Source organism: Heterodontus francisci, chromosome 40 (genome assembly GCF_036365525.1).
Source record: "Heterodontus francisci isolate sHetFra1 chromosome 40, sHetFra1.hap1, whole genome shotgun sequence".
Classification (NCBI taxonomy): Eukaryota; Metazoa; Chordata; class Chondrichthyes; order Heterodontiformes; family Heterodontidae; genus Heterodontus; species Heterodontus francisci.
In genome coordinates this window covers 28209064-28215457 of record NC_090410.1, presented here as the reverse complement: position 1 = coordinate 28215457, position 6394 = coordinate 28209064, and the positions used below count along the sequence as shown (strand labels likewise).

Below are 6394 nucleotides of genomic sequence, written 5' to 3'. Positions count from 1 at the left end.
CTGTGGCCTCAGCTTTTTGCAATTTATATAAACGATTTAGGTGAAGGGACCAAAGGTATGGTTGCTAAATTTGCTGATACACAAAGATAAATAGGAAAGTACATTGTGAAGAGGACGTAAGGAGTCTACACAGGGATATAGTTGGTTAAATGAGTGGGCAAAGATCTGGCAAATGGAGTATAATGTGTGCAAATGTGAAATTGTACACTTTGGCAGGAAGAATAAAAAAGAAGCATATTATCTAAATGGTGAGAGATTGCAGAGGTCTGAGAAGCAGAGGGATCTGGGTGTCCTCATGCAGGAATCGCAAAAGGTTAGCATACAGTTACAGCAAGTAATTAGGAAATCTAATGGAATGTTAACATTCATTCTGGGGGGAATTGAATACAAAAGTATAGGTGTTCTGCTTCATCTATGCAGTGCATTGGTGAGACCACATCTGCAGTATTGTGTACAGTATTGGTCTCCTTATTTAAGGAAGGAGGTAAATGCGTTGGAAGCAATTCAGAGAAGGTTTACAAGACTAATACCTGGAATGGGCGGATTGTATTATGAAGAAAGATTGGACAGGCTAAGCTTGTATCCACTGGAGTAAGAGGCGACTTGATTGAAAGATATAAGTTCCTGAGGGGTCTTGACAGCGTAGATGTGGAAAGGATGTTTCCTCATGTGGGAGAATCGAGAAGTAGGGGATCACTGTTTAAAAATAAGGGGTCGCCCATTTAAGACAGAGATGAGGAGAATTTTTTTCTCTCAGAGGGTCATGACTCTTTGGAACTCTCTCCCTCAAAAAGATGGTGGAAGCAGAGTCTTTGAAAATTTTTAAGGCTGAGGTAGATAGATTCTTGATCAGCAAGGGGGTGAAAGGTTATCGGGGGTAGGCGGGAATGTGAAGTTGAGGTTACAGTCAGATCAGCCATGATCTTATTGAATGGTGGAGCAGGCTCGAGGGGCCGAGTGGCCTATTCCTGCTCTTAATTTGTGTGTTTATATGCATGTTTGTATGTTCGTTTGTTACTTTAACAAAATATTCAATTGAATTAGTCAAGCATAAACTGTCTTTTACAAATCTGTGCTCACTTTCCCTAATTAACTCAAACCACTCCAAGTGCCTGTTAATTTTTTTCCCTGATTATTGTTTCTTAAACCTTACCCACCACTGATGTTAAACTGATCGACTTGTAGTTAATCAAAATGTCTTTACATCCTTTCTTGAATAAGGGTGCCCATTTGGCACTTTCAAATCCTCTGGCATCTCCCCATAGCTTGGAAGATTGGAAGATTATAGCAAGTCCTTCCGTTATCTCCACCCTCCCTTCCTTTAGCAACTTGGGAAGCAAGCCATCTGGACCAGGTGGCTTACTCAATCAAAGCACATCCAGCTTTTCCAGTACATCCTGCCTATTAATTTTCACCCCACCCATGGTCTCTACCATCTCTGTTTCTACCAATATTTTGTCAGCATCCTCTTCCCTAGTAAACACCGATACAAAGTATTCATTAAATATTCTAGCCTTACCCTGCACCTGTAAGCATATATCTGCCCGTCATAGGCCTCACCCCACCTCTTACTTCCCATTTATTATTTACATGCCGGTTGAAGAGTTTTGGGTTCCCTTTTATGTTAACTCCCATTCTATTCCCAAATTCTCACTTTTGGTTCCCTTACCTTTGCCCTGGTTGGAATGTACCTAGCCTGCACCTGAAACATCACCAATTGACAATATTCATTGGCTACACAAAATATCAGGGCATTGTTGTAGGAAGTTTGAACATAAGTTTTTACATGACTGTTGGGCTAATGGATCCTGATACACCAAATAATTAGTTTCCTGGTTCTATTTTTAATAAATGATCAATTTGATAGTTGATTGAGAAAGCATGTTATCTATGATTTCTGATCCTGGCCCATGTTTAACCAGATTCTCCTCTCCTTTACTGGGCTTCCTGGATTCCGATTCACAGGGACACTCTGGTACCACAAGAGACAATTCAGCCAAGTTAGGTCCAGTCCACACTCCTTGTTCACTGCTTCATTCTCCAACCCAGTTCCTGTTTCCGGGCTAGATATTTTTCTTGAACAGTGGCAATAAACAGACAAAACTCTTGATTTCATTGAACGGGAATCCCTGTCTCCATCAATTAGCTGTTACACATACATTTATAAACTGTGCAAGTGGAGTTATTTGACTTCAGGACCATCGTCCCTTCATTACACAAAATTACTGAGCGGAGAGCCAAAGGAGGGACTTGGTCTGATTATCCCCATAACCCAGGTTCACTGGGTCATGATCAAGAGCAGGAACCTGGACTGAGCCCCCAAAAAATAACTAAGGGTCACTGGGTAATAATCATGCATAGGAAGCTGGGCTGATTCCCCCACACTAACACAGAGTAATTGAGCTTCAGTTCTACTTCCCCCAACTGAAGCTTAGCTCTTATGGTTTTTATTATTTGCTGCAAGTCTCAGCTCTTCTACTGGAACATGAAAGAAACTGTCAGCTCAGCAGCAACCTGACCTGTTAGAAAATTCCATTCCGCATATGCTGTTTCATCTCATATATTAATTTCCATTTAATGCTTGATATTATTTGGTCACTGTCTGTAGAAGATAACCCTATCAGAGAATGGGCTAATGAATAATCTCATTGTAAAGGAGCTTTTAGAGAAGTGTGGCCATGATACGAAAACATTTTACTTGAAGGTAATGCAGTTCAATCTGAAACTGGGGTCTTAAATCTAAACAAAGGGAACTATGAAAGTATGAGGGGCAAGTTGGTATGGTAGATTGGGAAACTACATTAAAAGGTATGGTAGACAGGCTATGGCTAGCATTTAAAGAATTAATGCATGGTTTGCAACATATTTACATTGCTCTGAGGCACCAAATTCCAACAGAAAATGTGATCTAACCATGGCTAACAAGAGAAGTTAAAGGTGGTATTAGATTAAAGGAGGAGGCTTATAAAGTTGCCAAAAAGGTAGTAAGCCTGAGGATTAAGAGCATTTTAGAATTCAGTAAAGGAGGAAGAAGAAACTGATAAAGAAAGAGAAAATGGAATATTAAAGTAAACTAATGAGAAACATAAAAATGGACTGTAAAAGCTTCTATAGGTATGTAAAAGGAAAAGATTAGCAAAGACAAATGTGAGCCCACTACAGACAGAGACAGGAGAATTTATAATGGAGACTAAGGAAATGGCAGAGAAACTAAACAAATACAGAGGAAGATACAAAAATGCCTCAGAAATAGGAGAGAACCAAGGGACTGGTGAGAATGGGGAATTGAAAGAAATTAGTATTAGTAAAACAGTAGAACTGGAGAAAGTAATGGGACTGAAAACTGATACACATCCCAGATTGTTGAAAAAGTTGGCTGTGTCGATAGTCATTGGTAGTCATCTTCCAAAATTCTATAGATTTTGGAATGGTTCCTGAAGACTGAAAGGTATAATGAATAGTTTTTATGTTGTCTGATGTAATATAAATTAGATTCATGGAATCTAGGTTGTTGAAGATCTCAAACAGGTTTATTACAGCTATCTATTCTATACAGTACAGAGCTAACTATTTATAGAACCTGCCTCTAGGTGTTACAGTTACAGAGTGAATCTGGCTTGTTGTCACATGACTGAATCATGGCACTTATCTCATTTGCATACTAAGATCTAAAAGGGACATCACTCTTAAAGCAGTTATGCAACAGAAGGTAGCAAATATAACCCCACTATTTAAAAAAGGAGAGAGAAAGAATTTGGGGAACTACAGACCTGTTAGCCTGACACCAGTAGTCAGGAAAATGCTAGAATCCATGAGAGAGAATGTGATAATAGGACATTTAGAAAATAAGGGTAGAACTGGGCAGAGTCAACATGGATTTATGAAAGAGAAATCATGTTTGACAAACCTGTTGGAGTTTTTTGAAGATGCAACTGGCAGAATAGATAAGGGGAACCAGTGGATGCGATATATTTGGATTTTCAGAAGGTTAGTAAATAAAATTAGAGCACATGAATTTGGGGTGATTTACTGGCAAGGATTGAGAATTGGTTAACGGACAGAAAACAGAGTAGGAATAAACGGGTCATTCTCAGGTTGGCAGACTGCAACCAGTGGGGTACCGCAAGGATCAGTGCTTGTACCACAGCTGCTCACAATCTATATCAATGATCGGATGTGGAAACCAAATGTAATATTTCCAAGTCTGCTGATGACACAAAACTAGGTGGTAATGTGAGTTGTGAGGAGGATACAAAGAGGCTTCAAGGGGATTTAGACAGGCTAAGTGATCATGGCAGATGGAATATAACACAAAAAAAATGTGAAGTTATCCACTTTGATAGGAAAAACAGAAATGCAGAGTATTTCTTAAATGGTGAGAGGTTGGGAAGTGTTGATGTCCAAAGGGACCCGGGTGTCCTTCTTCATACGTCACTGAGAGCTAACATACAGGTGCAGCAAACAATTAGGAAGGTAAATGTAATGTTGGCCTTTATAGCAAGAGAAATTGTGTACAGGAGTAAAGAAGTCTTATTGCAATTGCATAGAGCCTTGGTGAGGCCACACCTGGAGTAACAGGTATTGCGTACAGTTTTGGTCTCCTTACCTAAGGAAGGATATACCTGCCATAGAGGGAGTGCAAGGAAAGTTCACCAGACTGATTTCTGGGGTGACAGGATTGTCCTATGAGGACAGGTTAAGGAGGCAGGGCTTATATTCTCTAGAGTTTAGAAGAATGAGAGGTGATCTCATTGATGCATTCAAAATTCTTAAAGGGCTGAAAAGGGTTGATACAGGAAGGATGTTTCCCCTGGCTGAGGAGTGGGAGAGAGGTCTAGAACCAAAGGAAACTGTCACAGAATAAGAGGTAGGTCATTTAGGACTTAGATGAGGAGGAATTTCTTCACTCAGAAGGTGTGAATCTGTAGAATTCTCTACCCCAGATAATTGTGGAGGTTCAGACATCGAGTATGTTCAAGACAGTGATTGGTAGATTTCTAGATATGAAAGATATCAAGGTATATGGGGATAGTGCAGGAAATGGTGTTGAGGTCGATGATCAGCCTCGATCTAGTTGACTGGTGGAGCAGGCTCAAGGGGTCAAATGGTCCACTCCTGCTCCTATTTTCTGTGTTCCTATGTTCACTGCTTTAATCATTTCAATACATCACTGGACACAGTCACACATTTTCAAATCTCAATAAGTACTCAAACTGGTACCTTTGCTCCGAGCCTGATGTATAATGTCCCTGTTTATTTCCATTCCTCACAGTTAACTTGGTGACGATTGTGATCCTGTCTTGAGGAAAGTGTGGTCTCTCCAAATGTGTCACTTACTACCTGGTGGCCATGGCAGTGGCGGATCTACTGGTCGTCATCCTCGACCTGTTATTAAGGCAGCTTCCAATTGTTTATCGGGAACAGTTTCTTTTCCTGCTGGACATTCCCGTGTGTAATATCCACGCTGTCCTGCTTTATGCAGCAACAGACTGTTCAGTTTGGTTCACTGTCACTTTCACCTTTGATCGATTTGTGGCCATTTGCTGCCAGAAGCTGAAAAGTAAATATTGCACTGAGAAAACAGCAGGTGTGGTTCTGGGAACAGTGACTGTGCTTGGCTGTTTAAAGAATATTTTCTGGTATTTTATGTTCACAAGCTTGTATTGGCTTCAGAATTTCCCCTGGTTTTGTGATGTAACCGATGATGTCATGACATCACAGGTCTGGGCAACAATCGAGTTCCTTCATTATATTCTAACCCCAGGGCTCCCATTTGTTCTGATTCTGCTGCTCAATGCTTTAACGGTCAGGCACATTTTAGTGACCAGCAGAAGTCGCAGGAGACTCTGGGCTCACAGTTGTGGGGAGAGTCCCAGAGACCCAGAGATGGTAAGTCGAAGGAAATCCATCATTTTACTGTTTGTTATCTCAGGGAATTTCATCCTGTTATGGGCAATCTTTATGGTGAATACTATATGGTGGCGAATGTGGTTCTTAAGGTACGTGTCTGTAAATCCACTTCGTTTTGTACATGAAATGGGCTTCATGCTCCAGGTTCTGAGTTGCGGAACAAACACTTGTATTTATGCCGTGACCCAGAGTAAGTTCAGAGAGCAATTGAAGAATATGGTAAAATATCCATTTACTCAAATTGTAAAATACATTAAATGATGAGGAGAATTGAACAACTTCCAGCATCAGAACTCAAAGTTGCCCCGTATTTTCACTGGGCTGCAGTCGCTAGGATCTGTAATACAGACACGGGGGGGGGGGGCCAGTCTGCTCACACCTTGCATACCACCCCCTCTGTCCCGCTACCCACTGCCCACGTGACTGCTGCTAATGATAGACACAGTTGGTCCAGTCCCTGCGTACAGTGATGAATCGGACTCTA

General features: G+C 40.9%; 1 pseudogene; it reads left to right on the top strand.

The window, feature by feature from the left end:
• Positions 1 to 3198: 3198 nt before the first annotated feature.
• Positions 3199 to 6171, top strand: LOC137353186 (probable G-protein coupled receptor 139; annotated as a pseudogene).
• The last annotated feature ends 223 nt before the right edge of the window (positions 6172 to 6394 follow it).